The following is a 21,946-nucleotide window of genomic DNA, read 5'->3' as shown; positions in this document are numbered from 1 at the left end:
GTTATGTTTATAAAAAGAGATGATTTATATTACCACCTATATAGCTATGAACTAATGTAAGCACATGCAGTCTGGCAAGAGAAATCCATGCAGTGAAGCAGGGAAATTTGTGTAAAAACTTTTTTTTTTATTTTTCCTGGACTACTGGCTGACACTTAGATACATGGATAAAATGTTGATTACATACTACATACTACATTTATACACGTTAGTCTGCCATGTTGTTAATGTTAGCTAATGAAATCATGCTATTGCCTTTTCAAAAGAAATAAGTTTACAATTATATTACCAAGCAAAGCAGGTACAGTAGGCTGTCTTGATTTTTCCAGTCGACTTTTGTAGAGCAACCCACACATGATGTGCTTCGTCGTTTTGTCTCTGCGACCTGGCTCTGACTGACTTCACAAAGCACAGGTCTGACTCATTAGTAATGGGGTGATAAAGGATCTCTCACTGATAAAACCTGAGTCAAAATAAGAAAAGGATTTGCCATCTTTGTAGTCTCCCATCAACCTCTTCTGCAGATCCACTTCCCCGCTTGCTACCAGGTACTCTGCCATATCTCCGTACATAGTTGGCGGCCAGTGCTCCATTCCTTCTTTCTCCTTCTCCCATCCGCTTTTCAAATCAACCAATGGGTCAGGGAGACTCTTGCCAAGATAATCCTTACATCTATAGGTATACAAAAGAAGGGAAAAAATTGTATCAATATAAAGGAAAGGGGCTTACCAGTAAACAAATTGACATTTTCCATTAGTTTATGGGATTATTATAGGATTATCAGTTACGGCAACTTTGTCTGTACGGCCAAAATGTCCTAGTACAACGGCGAGATGTTGGTGTAAAAACAAAGGTAAGGTGCAAAGGTAACTTTTCAAATTATGTACAGCCGCCGTCGACGACGGGTTTCGAGGAAATGTGGTTATGTCATATAAAACGCGTGTAAGATTAAACAACTTACAAGGGGGACGCGCGAGACAAAAAAAAATATTATTCACCTTGTCTGTTGTTCTTCCTGGGGCGTCTGTACTAACGTCAGGCACATTACAGTGGCGGAATAAGCTTGGGCCCTAAAATCATGCACACTTTCTGTAACTGGCAGCCCTCTATCCCTCAAATACCACTGTAAAAGTCCAACTTATAACTTCAACGTGGCTAAATTGTTGGTTTGTATCATTTGGGGAGAGGGTGATATCGAGTTACAAGTGTTCCCTCGCACAGAAACCTGGCCTAGATCAGTGATGTGCTCTAACAATTAAAAACAAAATTAAAAACAAAATTATAACAAAATCTGTGACTGAGAATCACATTATTGTTAACGATTTAACATCAAGAAGGATTCTCTTTCAATTTTTATTTAAAAGAGAAAACATGCAACGAGACTTCAACTTCGGTGTTGGACGAAATGTCGCTTTTATGACAACCAATCAGCATGCCGTTTCTGCGTGATTGGCAGATAGTTTGCCGCCATAGGGACGGAACAACACAAAGAAGCCCGCGTGTTAGAAAATAGATTGTTGAAAGGATTGTGTCCGCCCTAACCATATGGAAAGAATACTATTATCCTGGTGGTATTTTTCTGATAAGCTACATTTTTACTGCTTTAATACCAACGTTACGTAACAGTTATAATAGCTTATCTCTAGTTTTTTTCATGTTAAAGATAATTGTAGCTTTTACAAATCCTAAACCGATTGCTCCCCGCCCCGATGTAATGGTATCCATTTGTTGATGACGAGGTTCCTCCCCACTGCATTATGCCTATTTGGTACATAAATGGTTGTGCAGATATTGTTTACTTATTATTCAAATGCTGTGGTTATGTAACCCTACCTGATATAAAGACAGTGAACCTTAGCGAAACCATATTTCGACACGACGGCATTCTTTTGCTGTTTAACTATTATTCTTTTTAAACTCTCTTTGTCACATAACAGGCAGTCACACTACTTATCATCGGCACCACAATTGTTACAGTCAACTCGATTCTGATATAGGTTAAGAAGTCGTCTACATCGACAAGTCTTTTCGCCCTCTGTCCAGAGAGTCGGACTTCCTATGTGTTACTCCGTGCCTCTTCTTGAATGAAATGTTAAAAATTAGACGTACATTTTTCAACATTCGTCTCGAAGCCGTCCTTGTATCTGGCATGGACTGCTGCCATTGCCGAGAATGGTCACTTTGTCTACTGGATGCCCAGTCTGTGCATACTTAACAACAGTCTTCTCCTCTTCGTATAGCAGACCATGTTTTGCATCGTCGACTGTGACAATTGGTTCATATTTAACTGCTAACATGTGTTTAATGTACTCGAGCTCACTCTTCGGGCGCTGAAGAAATCTTCTCTCCATCATGTAGTTTGGTCAAACTCTCTTGGATATACATTTGTACATGTTACTTACTAATATAAACTATCTAGAGCACGTATAACTTGTGCAAATTACAGCAAATTTGAATTCAATGTTTTTAGCAGCAGACTATTCCACGATTTAGATGCCAGTGGGAAAACTCAGTAGGCTTTCTCCTGGGTGACTGGTCTCTTCTGTTCTCTCGTAGAAGAATAGTGGCTTGAACTCTGAACAAAACTGCTGTTATGTGAATACATGTACCTTCCAGAACAGCCTTGAAGAAATAGTTGGCATTGATAATGTTTCCGTCTTTGTGAGACAGAATCCCGTGCCTTGTCACTGTTTGGCTAATTGTTAGTGAATGGGGGATCTGAAATTAAGTTTTATGCGTGCTCGTTACACTCCAACTCCTTGTCTATCGATGATCGAAATCCCTAAACCAACTCAGGAGAAGCTGGGATTGATATTTCAAATATGCTTGATTGTCAGGCTCCGGGAAGATACATTGTCCAACACGACAATCCCAACGACAGCAGAACTTTATCCTTCTTTATCCAGTAATATGTACATAACTTTTTTTTTTTTTAGATTTCAGGAATGAATGATTGTGTAGATATTGGTGACTGGATTGAACTCAAAGTGACAATGCTGTATCCGGCCCCAAGGATGTTTTCAATTAAGTCTTCCTCTGGCTTGTTCACGGGATTATTTGCTAAAGGAAGCTGTTCTGTCTGCAAAGCAGGTAATATACACACTGTGGTCATCATGCTTAACTTGTAACATTTGCGAGACAGTTGTGACTTTTAGCAAGACACACAAGTACAGTTGTTTCATTTCAAAAGTCAGGATATGACTTCCATTGATGCAATGTTGGCAGAGACTTTTTGCGAAGGCTTGTTGACTTGATGAAACCGCCAGGTCCTAACAAACAACAGTGGCGTAAAGTAGCCAACCTCTTATGAGCACACATATTTCATAACACGTGTTGCTTCTTAAATATGGAGCAAATTATACATTTTTCTGGTTATTACACACACGTACGTACACACACACACACACACACACACTGGATCATTTTGTTTCAATCTTTTTGTGCGCACCGATTTATCAGCAACGCGTTCAACATCCCCCATCTAACTAGTGAGCCTTCTGTCCATCGGATGATCAGGACGTTTTTTTCCCTGGCGCCACATGTTACAGTCAACTCGGTCTCAGTCGGTCTTTCTATGTGTGACTCCGTGCCTCTTCTTGAATGAAATCTTAAATATTAGACGGACCTTTTTTAAACTCCGCTCACAGCCGTCCTTGTAACTGGGATATTGGACTGCTACTACCATTGCCAGAATGGTCACTTTGTCCACTGGGTGCCCAGTCTTAGCCCTGTATTGTGCATACTTCACAACAGTCTTCCCCACTTCGTATAGCAGTCGGGGGCGGCCATATTTTGCATCGTCGTACTTAGACTGTGGTAATGAATGAATGGGCTTTGGGAAATTTTATCATGTGGATTTATTCATTAAACCTTCTACTGCTGGATAAAATCTTAAGTGGTTTAATTTACATACGATTCATGAATGTCGGCCGCGGCGACCAAATTACTGTTTTCATACTTTTTATGCTTTACAGTGACGTTAAAGAGTATGCAAAGTATGGAGAAATTAAAAAAAGCTGTATGTGAAAGTATTCAACGCAATTTATTAAAAATGTTTCACTCCAAGTAGTGAAAAAAATTCAAGTGCTCATGCTACTGCCATGGACTACGTACAAGTAGTGATATTGTCACTGAGGAGTGATTCTGTGACTCGAAGGAGATGGGAAGATAAACATAAACAGGTTTAAGCAAAATAATGACAATCATGAGGCTGATAAGTAATTTTATTTATTCTTTAATTCAGGCCCCTGGCCCATATCACACCAGGAACAGATAAACAAAAGATGGAGGCGTGGTAACAAATACAATACCTAATACCACAATAATCAGCCTAGACCTGAAGTAAAATCTGGAACATTATCATTATCCTCGAAACAACACTAAAGCAGGTTCAGAAGGCTGCAGCAATAGTACCAATGATCATAGATCATTGTAACAGAATTTGAATGCTCGTTTGCTGACATATCCATGCACGTGATTTATATATTTGAAGGATTTCTATTAGTGAGTATAATTAAGCATAAGCATATACTTACTTTTCTTCCTGGAGTCGTGTGATGAAAGTAGTTTAGTTAAAAAAAAGACCAGCGTGTACCTTCTCAAGCTCCTACCCTGCCCTGCTTTTGCTCTCAGCAGGTGGCCATCTGGGATGCGGATTTGGGCAAACCCGCCTTCCTGCAGCACCTGGAGGAACCGGTCCTAGGACAGTCGTCGCAGCTCCGCAGCCATCTGCTCTTCCCCAGAGTCACCACTTATCTTGTCCCTGAAGTCGTTCACCCGCTGAGAACGTTTCTGTAGTGTAGATGCTGCAGCCTCACTGAATTTTTTTCTGGGACACTTGTACAAGTGTGCAAGTGTAGAATGAGCTGTAGAATAAGAGAAAGGACATTGCTTACCTGGAAGTTCCTGTACATATAATTTTTACATTTCTCATGTAAAGAAAGGATATTGGACAGAACATTTTTTACTTTAGGTTCAAACCAAGATAGGAAAATAGGAAAGGAAAAGATCTTGGTGTATTTCATACATGTTTTTTGAATGCTGTCACAGTGACTTTTCTTGAGTTTATGACCCACAGTGCCCACAATGATAAAATAATTGTATCTAAAATGCAGTATTGATATGTCTCATTGATTAATAGCAGATTTTGAGCATATCTGAAGCAAATTCACTTTATTACCTTGCCTCACACGGTGTATTGTTGACCATTTGGCGCTTAACCATTGAAGTCAGCGCATCTTGTAGGTCAGCTGTTAGTGTTCTTTCTCATTCAGGTCAACAATCACTCCATTGGATGTGACAGAACGACTGGGCTGAATTTGGCCGCGCCGCAAGAAGTCTTGTTAGTTGCTTTGTACATGCTCATTTTGTTGGTGTAAGATGTGGTTGAAGAAGATGGGCCATATGATGCAACCAATTTCAGCATTTTTATTTCAATTTCTAACAGTTGACGGCCTTCCTGAGTTGCCGCAGTAGGATTATTATTACCCTCTATTGCTCCCTCCTCCTCTCGTCCATCCGCTTTCAAGGACATGCCCCCAGCTCTGCTAACAGAGTTGACACACAGCTATGGGTTGTGAAGAACAACTCGTCCTCTTGGTCAGCTGCAGTGTGGAGGTTTTTGGCGAATTTGGGATGTACAGTACGCCTGGGCTTATGTGCCTGCCACATTGGCATGGAGAGTGCGTCCATCTGTTTTATCGAGATTTCCTAGAATGAAGACAAGAAAGGTGTACTGGTGACTCTTATCCTACTTCATATTTCTCCATTTTCAACGGTCAATCCAGTCATCCAACACACAAAGACAATGGACAAGATCTTACTTAACTCTATTACTATATACACTTCAAAGTGGCATTTGGGGCATAAGGGCAACAGAAGAGCCTGGATGCATATAGAAAAATATCAAACCCACAAATGTACAGATAAATCAGAAAGTAGTCCTACTTTCGTTTACCTGAAGAATACAGCCGTCCAGGTAAGTATAAAGTCAAAACAACTTCAAGCGATGTGATCGAAGTAGGACTGAGAAGTCTTGAAAGACTTTTCACCAACTACCAAGGTCACTTGTGTCCCCATGAATTCAGGTTTCGGAACCTTCTTCCGGGCGTCGTCAAATGCTGAACGAAGCTCTGCTTTCTTGTTCTGCAAGGCCACTGGCAAATGCTGGCTTACCCCGTGCCGGAGTTAGGTGGTAGCTTGTAGGCATGTTGCAGCACTGAATCGCGATCCAGCTGGGAAACAGGGTTTATACTACGTGTTAATAGGCCTAAATTCTCCTAGCTCTGATTGGCGGATGTTGTTCCGCCAATGAGATATAGGAGGTTATCACGTAATCATCCTTCAAATAGATTTGTTAGCATTTAATTTAACATTTTACTGTCTTGGGGTGGTGGGACTACGGCGCACAGATATGTCAACTTTGTATATTTAAATGATATTTGTACTTTTTTTGTTGTGTGGCGCTGTTAATATAAGTTGTAAACTTGAGTGTAGCGCCACACTTTCCTTGTTATGTTTTCATGTTTTGATGAAAAAAAAACAGTCAACCCCAATATTTTTTTTTACCTTACACCTATCAGATAAGGAGCAAATATATTATAGCAATATCTGTCTCAACATAGGTATACGTATATAATATGTAACACAAGGGTGACCTCAAAAGAAAACGTCGAAAAATACGTGTGTAAAATGATAGGTTCCACCATAAGGCTAGATCTATCTAGTACGTTAGGCAAGCATAGGATATTTTGAACGCTGCTAACAACTTGTACAACATGCAAAGTTATAAAGCTAACTTGGCCACATCCCGATTCACACTACAGACACATATACGCCATCACTTTAGTAACGTTTGCCCCCTCCCCATACAGACGGTGCCCAAAGTATGATGAGTAAAGTTTAAATTATTCGTTTGGCTCTGATTGGCCGCAATTCTGCTTCTCGAGTTGGATAAGTTCCTCTTGACTTTGCAACATAAATTCAAGATTTCAATATTCAAGATATATTTATTGAGCTATCGCAGTGAAAATCTCACTGAATTGCAGTCAATTTACAATTTGTTTTAAAAACGCTCACAAAGACATTGCACATAATTCTGAATCCTTTGGTCAAGAACACTTGTTTGCAGGGAAGTATAGTACTGCTCGGTCTGAATCCTTTGGTTAAGAACACTTGTTTGCAGGGAAGTATAGTACTGCTCGGAAGACTAATCTTTTAGTTACAGCATAAAAACGTTAAAAAAATGTACACGCAATATTTGGAGGTATTTAGTTTCTCATGGTTAAAAGTAGATAAATTCAATATATACAAGTTAAGAGTTGTTTGATTTCGCGAGGAACAGTATAAACGAAATTTACAAATGCCAGACATTATATATAGGCGGTTAGGGATGATTATTGTCCGTATTTGTTCAGTAATGAACACATGTATGGGATAGGGGAATTACTGTAACGGTTTGTTCTGGCCCGTGGGCCAGTTTCTGGGAGTTTCTGGTTGCACGGCCTGAGACTTCTCTTCTCGTAGGGGGTAGCCATTCCCTGTACTCTGACGTGAACACTGTTCTTGCGAATTATAGACATAGCTGCTCTCTTCTTTCAGCTAACGTAGTCAGTTCAAGGCGTTGAAGTGCACAGGAGTACGTTGTGTATGAGTCCCCGAGGATGATACGGCACGCGCGCGCTTTTCCAGTTTACCAACTTGGGGTTGTGTGAGTCCGGGGAACCAAGCTGGTACACCATACTCCAGTATGGGCCTTACGTAGTAAGTGTAAATCGTTGTCAAGTTAGTTGTAGACAGGCTGAATTTTATCAGACGTTTCAAGAGGTAGAGTTTCTTGGATGCGGCCGCTAACATTGAATTGGCTTGTTTGTCCCATCGGAGGTCGTTTTGTATGTGTAGTCCTAGCACCTTCAAACAGGGCACAACAGCTAAAGGTGTTTCACTGATCTGAAGTGGGGGCAGTGGTGGAGGATTTCGGCTGAAGTTCACATGCATGGTAAGGCACGTGCGACTGTTCAGAAGCATGTGGTTAGTGTTGGACCAATCATCCAACTCGTCTAGATCATGTTGCAGAGTGGAGGGCTGGTACAGGGATCTAGACTCCAGTAAATTCATGTCGTCCACGTACTTCCATGTCGGGGTGTTAGTGTTGCTTGCTGCATCATCAATAAGAGTCAGGAACAGAATGGGACCGAGTCAAGTTCCTTGGGCTACCCCACAGGACAGCTGTTCCCAGCTGGAGAGCACTCCACGATGACGCACACACTGCTTCCTGTTCGAGATGAAATCACAAATCCAAGGAATCAGTTCCCTCCTCAGGCCCTTGCTCAGGAGTTTCAAGATGACTGTGTGATGGTGCACTCGGTCGAACGCCTTGGAAAAATCAGTAGCGACGACAGAGCAGATGGTTGACGGAGTATCGGTATTACTACATAAGGTGTCCACCAAGCTCACAAGCGTGTGGACGGTGGAACATAAATGAATGGAATTCCTGTTTGTAAAGTGTTATATCTGACATGGACCACTGCATAATGATTTTTTCTTACATATTTATGGGTTCACCACAAAGTGGTGAAACCATATTGCTTTTTCTCATGATTCTCCTCCTTCTTCTTCTCCTCCTGCCATTTCTTTAGATGGATTCAGCTTCTTCATTTTGGGGCCTAAGGACCTGAAATTTGGTATGGAGGTACAGTAGGCAAATACCCCTAGGCGTTTTTTTAATTTTTGTGATACAGGCTTTTAGAATCGTTTTATTTGAGTTTTTTGGCTGTGTTATAGCAAATGTATTACTGAGTTAGTGTGCAGTGTTACCACATTTGGGCATGAGTCATCACAATGGAATGCAGGGCATCAACCAATAGGCATGCAGCTTTCCTCTATTCTCCTTGCTGATTGGCTGTTGGAATTTAACAGGCTTAACTTAATTAATACCTGCACAGAGCCATTCCATACTGACAGTAGGTCTGTATTCAAGTGTTTTGGTACTAGGTATTTTAAGCTTTCCTGCTCCAGCATTGGAATGCGGGGCATGAACGCTTCTTTTTTCTTGAAAATCAACAGTTTGCATTATGCAATTAAAAATCCTAACCAATAATGTAGGAAATAGCTATCCAACTGTTGTAGTCTTAGTTGTATGTTACTTCATACTATAGTTATATCAATGTAAAGCATTGTTTTCCCTTGTGTTTCTCATTCTTTCCCTGCCATGTCGTAAAATGTGGTGAAGCCATTGCTGTATTTGCTCCAAAGCAAATGTCGGCCTTTCTAGTATTGATGATTCATTTTGTGGATTATTTCTTTCAGGTTGATCCACAAAGAGCAAAGGAAATGGGTTTTTCTCATACAAGACATGGGCTCCAGATCAAAAAGGAGCGCTGGAAGCCAGTGTGCCACCACTCAGCGAAGAAGAGACTGCTATTGCTTTCTCACAGCTGATTTGATTTGATTAGTTTGTATATTAAACAGAACAGACAATGATAATACAAAACAAGGATAAAAACAGGTGCAGGAGGAGGGGAAAAGTATGGAATGCTGAGGAGGCTGAGTCCCACTGCCGGTGCTGTTTTTAAAGATGAAGAGGATACGGACACTGCATCAGAAGACGAGTCAGATATTAGCACAGATACTCTCCCTCCTATGGTGTACAGGTCATGTCATTCAGCCACAGTCTCTATGGACAGCATAATTGATGATGTTCAGTGCACCACTAAGTAGAGCTATGTACCTATCAAATTTTAGGTACAGGTGCGGGTACAGGTACACAGGTTTCAGGTTTAGGTACAGGCGTGGACCTGAACCTGTACCTAAAACTGTACCAAAATAATTTGACCAATCAACATGTTTCAATAACTCATTCAATAACGGTAAGTTTTATATTGGAGAATGCTCAGACAAAATATGAGCAAAACTAAGAAGTTTTTGTTTTCATCTACAGTCCTGTCTCTTGGACCCATGGGGGTGGAAGTGTTCTCCGAGAAATAATTGAGAACACCTACCATTTGCAAGATGTGGAGTTAACCTCCAGGACCTGAAGGACCAACTCCAAAGGATTTTAGAGGATATACATGCTCACACACCACTCGTGCACAAATCATGAGGGCCAACTTCAGGGTCAAGCTTGATTTTGACACATTCAATGAAGATTCAACAGTGTGCACCCCAGGCCCAGAGAATATAGTACATCTTACCACTGAAGATTCACTGGGGCATGAAGAGAGAAACACCAACACATGCATATGGGTCCAGATTGGGGACAGAGAACTGACGGAAAAGGATAAGCAATGTCTGCAGCAAGGGGAGTGGCTGTCAGACAACCACATCAACTGTGCACAAAATCTGTTGAAGAAGGAATATCCACATCTTGCGCATTGCTTTGGGGACACTCTGCTCTTGGCCAATTAACACCACTCTGCACCAGCAACATCAGAGTGTATACAAATCCACCATGCAAAAAGGCACTGGGTTCTGTCCACCACAGTCGTTGTTCCCTTGCTGTTTCTGGGCACAGACGACCTTGATCGGAATTGTGCCATCTTCCACAGCATACCCTTTGTACAAGCTCACGAACTGCTTTCCAATGGTGACACTAATTATAACAGAATGAAAGGGCAGGGAATCAGCAAGGGGACAAAGACTGTGGTCTTTTCGCCATAGCCAATGCTGTAGCACTGGCTCAGGGAATTTCTCCAACTGATGTATGGTTTGAGCAGGACAAGATGCGGCAGCATTTGGAGAACTGCTTCTCAACACAAACCATCACAATGTTTCCCCATAGACCAAAAAGCAGAGCATAAGAACATGTCTAAAGAGAGACTGAAATATGATTAGTACTGAGCTTCTGACTGACACTTCACTCCTTTCGAACACCGACCGATTATGATTTTTTGTTATTTCTTTGATTTGTATATATGTTTTATTACTATTATGTTTAAGTACTTTATTATCTATATGGTGTACTATTCCTAAGTTTGTATTATTTGGAGTTTGACCTCTGACATATCACCTCTGACAGACCTTGTATTTATGATTTATGATTTTACTGTTACGTTAATTATTCATTATTATTATATTTTGTTATTACGTTTATTATTTTGTATTACTTTATATTCTGTATTAGGCCCCCCTTGGAAATCAGCCCCGAGGGATGAAGGGACCACCCATATGTCTTCAAGATGAATAAATAAAATATAAACCGTGCAGTGAGCGTGAGTGTGATAAACAAACAATTTTTAATATTTTTTTCATTTAGGTAACAACGATCATCAAGGCCTTAATCATGTGCTTTTAGGTGGCCTTAGGGCTTGTTGAATTAACACAATTCAACATGTGCATGTTTAGGTGTGTTTGGCAAACCGGTGTCGCCAAAACTACGACCTACTGAGCCAACAACGCTAGAGTTTGACCTGGCTGAAGAAGCCCCAAAATCTTCTTCAACATGACGTCAGAGTTGGTGCCCAACATCCAACACCTCATCTTCTCAACAAGCAGGCAGCTACCCTTTTTTGGGAAAGGCGAAGGAATGGTAGCTAGATGGCACATTCAAGATAGCCAGGCGGCCATTCTATCAGCTCTATAGCATACACGCCTTCCTGAAGCAAGAGGAAGCGACTAAACATGTCCCTCTGGCGTTTACGCTGGTGTCGAGCAAAAGAACAGAAGACTACAAGGAGGTGGGTTATATATAACGTTGCATGTAAATTAGGGTTCATCAATCTCATACTTTTGACAAGTCTTCAGACAGAAATTATTGCACTTTCTCATATGTTATAAAGAAATAGCCTGATTTGCATAATTTATTGCTGAAGATGACTATCATTTTTTTATTGTCACTTATTCTCTGTTCCAAGGAATATTGAGGTTTGCTGTTTACAAAGTGACAGTCACACAGAGACACATGGCCACAAAAACATATCATAAAAATGCCAGGCCTGATATTGATATATTTTTATGGGGGTTTACATATTTCTGCCATGAAGCCCATGGATGACCGATTGATAAGAGGATGACAATTAGTGGTTCAAACCATGAAGTGGCTGCATGTTATCAAAATTTCAGGGCTCAAAATAATTTTCTGTATTCCTGCACAAGTTCTACGGAAAATCAAGGAGACCCTACCTGACAATGCAGAAGGTCCAAAGTCCCGTGTAATGGACTTCGAGCTGGCGATTTGGCAGGCAGTTAACCAGGTGTTCCCCGAATCGGGGAACACCTGGTTAAAGTGTTAAAGTTTTGTTTGAGGGATAAAGTTTTGTTTGAGGGCCGGAAGCTGCGAGGCAAAGGTATGGCAGTTTACGAACACCTCCCCCCTCCCCTACAAAGGGCAAGGGCTAAGATTGATCCTGAGAGGCTTGTCTGTCGTTGTACCTCGTAAATCTATTTAATTGTGCCGTACTGTTCGCCAATGAGGAGAAGAGGAGCATCGATGCTGTTGATATACTCCTGTACTCCTGTAGATAAAACCAGCGTATGACAATGATTTGTCTATTCTGTACTGTTTCTTCTATGACAGTAGAGGAGTAGATTTATGCTGTATTGTTCTCTATTTATGACAACAGAGAAGTATATTTGTGCAGTACTGTCTCTTTTGTTACAGTAGAGAAGTATATTTATACAGTACTGTTTCTTTTGTAACATGAAGGCAGTATACATGTTAATTTCATAAATGAATTATAAGTTTACATTTTTTACTTTTATTAGTATCTACACTTTTGACAAAAATGTCATGGGCTAATGCTTGCCTACTTGCCTAAGTGCCCAGGCCAGGTACTGGCCCCTTGCTCCCCTAATGACTAATGACTTACATTAAGTTAGATATACATGAGCAAAACATAAAATTAACAAAATATGCATAAAACAATAAATCAACCGGTGGTCTTCATCTCTTGTCGGGGAAAAAGGCAATGTAGGTGCGCGTAGACCTGTGCCTTGGACTTAGGGCATGAAATTGTTTCCATCGTATGCAATTTGCTTTCAAATACAAGTCAAATCAACTACGCCTGTTCATTCGGCCGAACAGGCGTACTTCTTTTGCCGAAATGCGTGGTGGTGGTGGCTCGGGCCACCACGTTTACATAGTTAAAAGTACTGTATAAATATACTGCTCTCATGTCACAAAAGAAACAGTAATGCATAGATATACTTCTCTACTGTCACAGAAGGAACAGTTCTGTATGAATATATCTCTCTCATGTCACAAAAGAAACAGTACTGTATAAATATACTGCTCTACTGTCACAAAGGAAACTACTGTATAAATACATTTCTATCATATTTCAGGTCTCATCAGGCTGTCATCTCAAAAAAGTTTGCGAGAAACCCAATACGGTCAGAGGCAACCGCAACAACAAAAAGACAGAAATCAAAATCCTTGTGTATCAGATGCTGTGGGTATGTTGACCCCTGGTGAAGCGAGACATACGAAGCAAAGAATTTCAGATTCAGATGAGGTAATTGAGGGAGGATGGCACATCCTGTGTAATTGTCATGAGGCCCCCTCTGTTCTGAGTGGACTCGTCCATCCCATCATCTCTTGATGAAAGAAGAGAATCCATTCTACCTTTGTAGAACAATTTTCCTACATCTCAATCCGCGCATTATCGCTGACATCCTGTGGTTACATGCCGTCAACAAGGAGGGGTAGGTCGGTTAGGATTCCGGCTCGTTTCAGAGACGATACTGAGGCTACACTGGCGGATGAGATCAAGAAAGTGGAGCAGAATATCTCCCAATTGCAGGCGACCTTGGAAGTGGATGGAACGCCCCCTCCCACCTTTCGACCTTGACAACCTCTCAAGGTGTTATTTTGTTTTTCCTAAATTACATGTAGTCTACTACAAATGAGCATGGTCATTTTTGGTTAAAACGCTTTTTTTCCAAATTCGAATCCTCTTCGACCATTGTCAATGCTCGAATCAAGCAGGGGACGTGTTCTAAACAATATAATTATAACCTCTAAAGCAAAAGTCATGAAATATATAATATCTAAATTGGTGACTACTAACATTAGTATTTGCCATGTTCAAATTTAATAACTAAATCCTGTCCTTTCCCAACTACAGGTTGATACGAACAGTTCAGTTGGCTGTCCAGATACAGCAGGATGACTATTAGTAAGCACATGACTCAAAAAGTTTCATGTTCTTCTTGCTGTATCTGGTGCATCTTCATAACGAGCGAGAAGAAAGAAGACAAGCAGGACTGATGACCTACTAAGGAAATGTAGCATATAGATGAAGTTTATTTAATGGCTTTATTAAACCTTGTGTATGCATTGAGGCCGCCCTGAGGGCACCCAGGCCAGAGCCTAGTTGGAAGTGACCTCTTTCTTTTTAAATTATAATTTCATTTATGTTAATTTTATTGTTTTTGTCTTGAACATAAAATAAATTGGGGGGAGGTCATCTCATGAACATCATCCTGGTAGACCGTGTGGTCCTATATCTTCAAATTGTAAGAAGAAAATTAATTAGCCGAGTGATTTCAGACATTCTAAAAATTGGTATTTACAATTTAAAAAATTTATTTGGATTTTTAATATTAAAGATAATGCTTGTATTTGTTGGAACTGTGAACGCAAATTGTGACGATTATCAGAGGACAATCAAAATCATCATATACCAATATCAGTTCGCCAAGAAAGAGAAACATGTGTTTTATCTTGTTTTGCTTTATGCGATTCTAATACATAGTACAGAATCTATTACATCCCATGAATGTATTTCTTGCGTTAATGCATTGTGTTGTGATGTTCAGATGAAATCTCATAAGGATTTCTTCCAACTCTAGCATTTTCCTTTGTGTCATCCTCACTATATATATTCATATAATTTTTTATGAATCACAAAAACAGCAGTGTATAATTCTTGTGACAGACCAAAATTAACAACACATCACAAATTCCGTTTCTTTAATTTTATGGATCTCTATACATCTTTGTCAGAAAAAGCGGGTTTCTGACATTGATAAACTTAGTATTACTTATGCTTCATCAGTCTCTGGAGAGCACAAGCAGTTCAGGCGAAGTTGGAGTCCTTCAGGAATAAGGGGGAAGGATTGGGGTTAATGCTAGAGAAAGCAACGGCTGGCTAGAAAATGACTAAGAAAGAAAAATAAATCGAGAGGGAGCAGGCGAGCATCCTGCATTTTTAAAGAGATGGACATTGTACAGCTCATTATCAATTTCAATCACTCTTCTAGGTTCAGGCCAGTGCAGCAGTCATCTCAGTCTTAAAGTCCTACAAACGGCTTTTAAGAAACACATTATCATCTATGACCTGCCACCCTACACGTCCCATTAGACACAGCCTTAGGCGTCATAGTGTATTTTTACTTAAGCTGAGGCTTCCACTACTGAGACTTCCACTACTGAGACTTCCATAGCAATAAAAGCTTTACAAGCTATAGATACAAAGTTCCAGGTAAAGAAAGCCAACTTCGCATGAATTTTCATCTCAGTCCAAGACGAAACGTTAACCCCAAACATTCACAAATTCGATCCAAGGCCATCGACAAAATCTGGAACATGTCATCGGCCGAGGAGAATGTGGAGGGCCCCACAACTGACTCTGAGGCATTTGCCGCAGTACCAAAATAAGCCACCATGCCGCCAAATATTGTGCTAAACCACATACATACACACATGCAAACAAACGCCACGGGAAGCATAACCTTCTATGCGAAGGTAATAACGTTATCTAGTACAGAATTTTTTAACTTTTGGAGGGGATCTAAAAAAACAGACCTAAGAAAACCATGGCCCAAATACCTCATCAGTGATGTGTTCAATGATGTGGAAGACAACAACCTAACCGTATCGAGCGCGTCAAAAAAGTACGGAATACCAAGAACGACGAAAGATGTTGAATAGGCAGTGCTCATTGTACAAATTCTACAATTACGTACCAATAAATTGGGCCCAGCTTCTTGAGGCGGGGATGCATTTGGCATGGCACAAAAGAGCAAGTGGCACACGCTGTCTCCCCCACCATAACCACCGTTGCCGCCATTGTCAGGAACTATCCTGCGCTTGTCCAACATGTAGGGCAGAAGAAGCAATTGCAACTGGGGAAAGTAAGCACAGAGCAGCAGGCTTGAACACAGAAGTAAGTCTGTAAATCTGTGTCTTTTGTGAACTTTCTAAGGGCTTATATATCATTGGCGTCTTTTGGCAGTAGTAGATCCACAGAGTAGAAGGAATGCCTCGTATCTCTCACAATCTCTCATATCTCTCTTACTGGCTAGGAATGGAGGGAGATCTTAATGATGGATTCAGTCCTGCGAGAGGTGCTGCTTATGCAAAACGCATCCTCCTGATAACAAGAGCCCGCTAATAAACATAAAAACGAAATCACTTCTGGAGTTAGTGGCTATCGAATATTCAAAGGATAGCAAAGCAACATGTGATCACTGGTATATTCTAGTAATCACTGATCACTTTACTAAGTGTACTGTAGCTGTACCTACTAGGGATCAGACAGCTCAAACCACGGGAAAGGCTTTGTGCCTTAACTCCATCATGTCGTATGTTCTTTCAGAAGTTGTTCTTATACATCTTTATTCGACTTTGGAACTGTCACAAGAAACACCCCATTCATAACTTTTGTTGGTGTTGACACCGAAGAAGCCTCCTTGTGGCAAACCCAGTAACATTTTATTTTCACTAGCGCTGAAAATGGAACAGATTTCTGTTGCAATATAGATTGCATTAAAAAAAATCATATCCAATATTTGGAGACCAGTGATGGTATTGAAGACCGACAAATGTATTATGATGGTGCAGGGGTCTCGTAAAATCAATGCTTAATTTAAATGTATACTATTAGAAGTGTGCTGGAAGTTCTGTCAAGTCGGACAATGAAGGTGCAGCATATGCTTCATTATGTACACATTCTCCATCATGTCATATGGGCTTCCTAGAAGACTCCACTTAGACCAAAGAGCGAACTCTCTTGTCTGCTACAATATAGGGCTTATGTAAGTTGTACGAATGCTCAATATTAATGATAATGACCATATTTGTTGGAACTGTGAACGTAAATTGAGACGAGTATCAGAGGACAATCAAAATCATTATATACCTAATTATATTAGTTCGCCAAAAAAGAGAAACATGTGTTTTATCTTGTAGTAATAGTAAAGAATCTATTACATCCTATGAATGTATTTCTTGCGCTAATGCATTGTCTTGTGATTTTCAGAATGATTTCTTGCAACTGTACCATTTTCCTTTGTGCCATCCTCACTATTTTTATTCATATAATTTTTATGAATCACAAAGACAGCAGTGTAGTTCTTGTGAAAGACCAAAATTAACCTCAAATTACAAATTCAGTTTCTTTAATTTTATGGGTCTCCATACATCTGTGGCAGAGCCGCACCACTCCCTATCACCTGGCCGGAAATGGCCCATGTAAAGTACTTAATAGGGCACTATTGAACATCTTAGGTACGTTAACAAGACAACAAAAGCACGGAGTGTTTCCCTGAGCCCGTTCAATGCTCAACACATGACTACAGGGCATGCTTCATATTTCGTAATCTTTGGAAGACAAGCTCGTCTCCCGATAGACCTAAATTCTTGGTATTTGTCTGTTAAAGGACACTGAAATGTCAACGAAGAAGAGGATACCATCTGGCTCCTCCCACCAGAAAAACGGACTAGAAGTTTATTATTATTTGACTAGAGGACTAGTATTCTAGTCTAGAAAAACGGACTAGAATACTAGTAACTGAAGCGAAGCGAGTTAGTCCGTCCCCTCCATCACCCACAGTGCCCCAAGTGTCGGTCATCTTCTGCCAGAGGAAAACACATAAGAAGGTTAATGATCTAATCAATGTGTCAACATTTGATGCATGTGAACAAATTGTACAGGCTGCCTCGAGTGTAAAGAAGGATGAGGAATTACTTCGTCTATTCGGAGGTGTTAACTATGATTTAATCGCGGCCGAAGCGAAGTACAATAAGGCATGTCAAACGTCTTACACAAGTAAGTCAAATTCAAAGGCCTAGTCCACAAAGTCTTGTGTGACAGTCCTTGGCCTGTGGTCTCAGTATCTTGATAGTGAGTTGGCTTTGCTTCGGATCTTTTTTTCTCTGAAAGCTTTTGTAGAAAAATTGCATAAACATTAGCAAACATGTTTAGTTTTCACTTTAATTTTAGAAAGCGTAACCTCCTATGTTATTTTTTGTAACTTTGTTGCTGTCATTACTTGAGCTATTTATCGTAATCTGTCCCTGACGAAAAAGTTGGTTGCTTCCAACAAGCACCACGTGACTTGAGAGGCGGGAAAACTTTTTGTTTACCGAAGGGTCCCTATTTTACTCTTCCGAGCTTAGACTAACGACAAGCGATATTTTTCAAGCGTCATTTTGGTCGACTTCTTCCTTGATTTCTTTGTTAACGTTAAGTTAGCGTAATCCATTCCTATCTTGTAAAACAAGACGCAGATCGCACAGTATTTTGACTGAAAAGAAGACGATCAGTTCCTGGGTGAAAAATCTTCTGTGACCTTAGACACAAGTAAGACACAACTTTGTATCTTCGTCCTTCATTATCATTCCCACCATAGGACTACTTGTATATATATATAAATTTAATTCGACAGTTGATAACACCTTTTATGTATTATGGTGAGTGTTGATTTATGTAAAAAAATTATGACATCCAAAATTTGTACCGTCTTTTCCACCAGAAATATTTTTCATAATGACATAATTCCTATGTAAAAGTCTTGATCATTGATGATGATATATATATATATTAAATTCTATTTCTTACATTTATTTTTTTCTTAATTTTGAGGTAGGTCAGAGGTGGGTTGTTACAACGATTAATGAATCCTGTTTCTATCTTGCGCCTAGGGAAGGAAACAAAGCTTGGTCCAGGAGAAACTGACTGGGGAGGAACCGGATCTGGATACAACAAATAGCGACCATTTCTATTAACACCTGTACAGTCCTGATTTTGTCCACTTAATATTAGATACGCAAGATAAGTAGCATAGTATTTGTAACAAATGTATTTAGTTTAACATGTGTGTTTAGCTTCACAGTATTATGTAAATATTATGTAGGGATTTATATTATATGTAGGTTTGTTTGATTATTTAGTACGTTAAGTTTGGAAGTACTTTATATAAGCCTTGTATAGTTTTTATTTTTAAAGAAAAATTTCATTATTATTAATATAACCACAATAAGAATGTCGAATAAATGTAAAACGTCATATTTTGGTAAAAACCTGTCCAGTCAGATTCAGACGGCCACAGGATTGTAAGACAATTGTAAGGTTTAAAAAAATGTAAAATTAAAGCTGTCAAAGTTGAAAATTCAGTGTGTATATGCCTTATACATGACTGAGAACTTATCCTGGATATATTGATATAGCGTAGTTTAGTAATGGCTTTGAATCTTACCTTTTGGTTGACTTAAAACAACGTAATGTCACATCGCCGTACTTGACTTCTAATTCTGCGAACAAAGGTTCTATCATTTTTTTCCTCAATACTTTCCCGACATCAGAGTTCATGGCACGCATCAAGGAAAAAAATCCCGAGGACGAATCTTTCCGAAGGACGATTTGTTCTCACATCAACGCTAAAGCCAAGACTGTGCGATGGCACTACAAAAACCCTACAAAGAAGAGCGCAGGCAACATGGATGGCAACGGAAACGACAACAAGTAAACTAGGGCGCCGCACGTACCACCTGTAGCTATACCTTCTATTAATCATCTTTCACAACATGCATAGTTTGGACACTTAGCATATCTCATAAACAGTACATATAGATATGTTGATCTTTAGGATGCATCGTTGCATTATGATACATAGACATGTAGTATGTTGGTCTTTAGGATGCATCGTTGCATTATGATACATAGACATGTAGTATGTTGGTCTTTAGGATGCATCGTTGCATTATGATACATAGACATGTAGTATGTTGGTCTTTAGGATGCATCATTGCATTATGATACATAGACATGTAGTATGTTGGTCTTTAGGATGCATCATTGCATTATGATACATAGACATTTAGTATGTTGGTCTTTAGGATGCATCGTTGCATTATGATTCATAGACATGTAGTATGTTGGTTTTTAGATGCATCATTGCATTATAATACATAGACATTTAGTATGTTGGTCTTTAGGATGCATCGTTGCATTATGATGCATAGACATTGCAATGATACAGGTAGTATGGGTCGTGTGTGGGGTCGTGTGGCGCAGCGGTAGCGCTTTCGGCTCAGGACCTAGAGGCCATGGGTTCGATCCCCACCCATGTCACCGATCTTGTGCCCTTGGGAAAGGCACTTTACACGACTTTCCTCACTTCACTCAGGTGTAAATGAGTACCTAGCCTCGGTTAGGGCCGTCCCTCGGATAGGACGTTAAATGGAGGTCCCGTGTTTGGGGAGAGCCATACCCCGCGCACGTAAAAGAACCCACCACACCTTTCGAAAAAGAGTAGGGGCATGCCCCGGTGTGCGATGGTACAAAATTCTACTGTCTGGGAGTTGGTGATTCACTACAAATCACCCGGATGGAGGCCTGGCGAACCCCATCTCGTACTAGCCACAAAAGGCAGCAGAATCTTCAGCATGTTGAAGGCGGCTGCCTCAAATGAAAGAAGAAGGAGTATGTTGGTCTTTAGGATGCATCGTTGCATTATTATGCATAGACATTGCAATGATACAGGTAGTATGTTGGTCTTTGGGATGCATCGTTGCATTATGATGCATAGACAATGCAATGATACAGGTAGTATGTTGGTCTTAAGGGTATAACATTTCGATATATCGATACTGGTACAGTGAAAGTGGACTGTAGACAGCCTTCGGTATCATTGCAATTATTTAGGTCGTGTAAGTTAGACTGCCAGAAAAAAGGCGGTCACTGTTTTATGATGTATTAAATGTGTGAACATTTATTGAAGAGGGCAACATTACATTTACAAAAGCGCCCGATTACATGTGTGTAGTTAGGACGTCCCGGCAAAGCCGCGAGTTTGCGTTACACTGTTACAGACTAACACTGAGCGCCAAGGGCTTGTTTTTTTTTTCAGACAAAAATAGGCAACATTCCAGTAACGCTGTACTTATTCCTGTGTTCCAGCCCACAACCACCAACCCCCCAGTTCTAAGCCTGCTATGGAGGCTATTCCAACAGTATGTAATGTAGAAGAAACGCCTGAATAGTCAAACAACTGTCCTTTGAAGCCGATAATAATCGGCCGAGTTTTGTACTTTTCCGAAAAGTGTTTTGTAACAAATTACCGATGCCTCGGCTGTTATTTGTTTTATCTACCACATTGTGCGCTTGGGACATTTCACTAGCTGCGTGGGCGTTCACTTTCTACAACAGCAGCGCTGGTCATTAAAAGTACTTATGAAGTCACACACATTTCATATCTCTTTTCTTTATAATAATTTTATGCTTCGTATAGTTAAATGCAAAATACATTCGAACCGCAACATTTCTCCCTTGTGAAGCTGTCCCTATGGCCCGACATGACCTTTTCGGCACCATCTTTAATCTACAAGTGTGTTTGTGTAATAACTATAAAAAGTTCCATATTCCAGAAGGAACACATATAGAGCAACATGTGTATACATGCCTCATCTAGCAATGACACAAAATTTTGGGTCATTTTGCATTGAAAGGCGTGTTTTAATGGGTGGGTTTGCGGGTTAGATCTGAGCAGGATACATGGACACGGAGCGGTTCTTATACATATTCGACTCTGGAACTGTCACAAGAAACAGCCCATTCATAGGTTTTGTTGGTGTTTGACTGACTGACACCGGAGAAGCCACGTTGTGGCAAACCCAGTAATGATTTTCACTAGCCCTTAAATGAAACAGATTCCTGTTACGACAATATACATTGTAATAAAAACATATCATATCCGGTATCTCGGGACCAGTGAGGATATTGCAGAC

General features: G+C 40.2%; 1 pseudogene; it reads right to left on the bottom strand.

The window, feature by feature from the left end:
* Nucleotides 1-285: 285 nt before the first annotated feature.
* The window catches only part of LOC109468120, a 35,713-nt pseudogene continuing 14,052 nt past the window's right edge, over nucleotides 286-21,946 (bottom strand).

This window comes from Branchiostoma belcheri, unplaced genomic scaffold (genome assembly GCF_001625305.1).
Source record: "Branchiostoma belcheri isolate BF01 breed outbred unplaced genomic scaffold, Haploidv18h27 scaffold192, whole genome shotgun sequence".
NCBI classification, from domain to species: Eukaryota; Metazoa; Chordata; class Leptocardii; order Amphioxiformes; family Branchiostomatidae; genus Branchiostoma; species Branchiostoma belcheri.
The sequence above is the reverse complement of the archived record's forward strand: the minus strand, read 5'-3'. Positions and strand labels throughout refer to the sequence as shown.